General features: G+C 34.2%; 1 long non-coding RNA gene across 1 annotated transcript; it reads left to right on the forward strand.

The window, feature by feature from the left end:
- The first annotated feature begins 533 nt into the window (after positions 1-533).
- Positions 534-1,860, forward strand: LOC143055042 (uncharacterized). The gene is made up of 3 exons (XR_012971923.1): positions 534-827; positions 1,341-1,419; positions 1,679-1,860. It is a non-coding gene; the product is annotated as an uncharacterized LOC143055042 (long non-coding RNA).

Genomic DNA, 1,860 nt, shown 5'->3' on the forward strand with positions numbered 1-1,860 from the left:
CGTAGCAGCTATGTAGTGCTAGGTAGATTTTGTCTATTGAACGTGTAGCTATATACTAGCTGGGTTATGTTCCATATTCGTAGCAGCTACGTAGCGGCTACGTAGCTGCTATCAAAATATTTGTTACAACTAGTATATAGCTACACGTTCAATAGTCAAAATCTACGTAGCACTACGTAGTCGCTACGATATTGAACGCAACCCTACTACATAAATATTGATAGCAGGGTTGAATACAATATAGTAGCAGCTACGTAGCGGCTACGTAGCTGCTATCAATTGTAGCAGCTAGTCTATGATCAGTCTATAGCAACTCGTTCAATAGTCAAAACCTACGTAGCAGCTACGATATTGAACGCAGCCTAGTTACGTAGCCGTTAGTAGCAGCTACGATATTGAACGCAGCCCAGTTACGTAGCCGCTAGTACACTGTAAAAATAGTGCTTAGAATTTAAACGTGTTGCAAGACTTATGTGCTTAGGAAAGTGTTTAATTTCTAAGCATTAAAACCTTAACATGTTTTGGCTCTCAGCACTTCGCACTAAACATGTTTTGGCTCTCAGCACTTTGCAATAAACATGTTGTTGTGCTAAACATGTTTAGCTACATCGTCAAGTATATGAAGCTAAACGTGTTTAAATTCTAAGCACTTTCGATATTTAGACACTTTCCTAAACACGTTTAGAATTACAACACATTTAGGCCGAAGACGGCATGCATACCACGTGCTAATTTTTGAGCGGGAAGAAGAAACAAAGAACCCGAAGTCAAAGGCCACGCTGTTTACTTCTGACCATAACTGACCGTAACTTAACTGTTTCAGAAAGGTAAGGAGTTATAATTATACTGATTCTTATTTTGTACTGCCAATTTTAAATGATTATTGACAGTTATAAGTATTATGTACAAGTACACTACCGTATAGTCAATGCAGGAGAAGAAAAAAGGGGGAACCATCCCATGAAACAAGTGCTTGTAAGAGATTTTAGTGTTCAAACTATCTTGTGTAAAGATAAGAGTTGTTTAATGTTCTATCATGCAAGCTAGCACTTACAAATGTATTATATATATATATATATGTTCTTTGAAAGGAGTTCATGAGGACAATTTTCATTTGGTACTCCTCGGCAGATTATAATGGAACATGAAGGGAAGCGGAATCTGCCGAGTGCATCATTCGCAAAACCAGTGTCATATCGAGTTCATTGTTTTAGTAAGCACTTCCTAAATGCACAATCAACATTTGCTCAACATAAATAAAAAGATGCTTGTTTTTCTTCAATAGTTATAAGCCGTTGTGCTTTCTTATATTTTTATTGATATGTATTGTTTTATTCTAGATGAGAGAAGTGCAGAGAAAATCATTTGTCTTGACATGCTAAAAGAGGAGATAATGCACAGTAGCAACTATATTGCTAGGTAAGAATCCGAAGTGTATTTGATTTTAAAAATGTCAATATATATTTGATCAAATGAATGATATTATTTAAGCATGAAAAGAAGTTTTATATTAAAAATATCAATTGACTCAGCAGTACATTTATGCTTTTATACCAGTGTTCTAATGTTGTTATCTGGATCTTAAATCATGCATTTACTTTTTGGTGTAGTAGTTCGTATATTTATATTTTTAGATTAATTCTACTTAGTTGCTTATCAATATTTTTCTATCTTTCAGGCCAGTGACCAGCAGTTGGGTACTAAGAAAGGAGAAGCTCTTATTGACTTGTAAAATGAAAACAGGACATTTTCAAATTGTTTTGATTGGTCAATATTATGTATATGTACGTTGCTATGAATTTATGATTTTATGAGTTAATATTTGATTGTGTTCAATGATTAACTGGAAATAAACAATTA

The sequence above is a fragment of the Mytilus galloprovincialis genome, chromosome 12 (genome assembly GCF_965363235.1).
Source record: "Mytilus galloprovincialis chromosome 12, xbMytGall1.hap1.1, whole genome shotgun sequence".
NCBI classification, from domain to species: domain Eukaryota; kingdom Metazoa; phylum Mollusca; class Bivalvia; order Mytilida; family Mytilidae; genus Mytilus; species Mytilus galloprovincialis.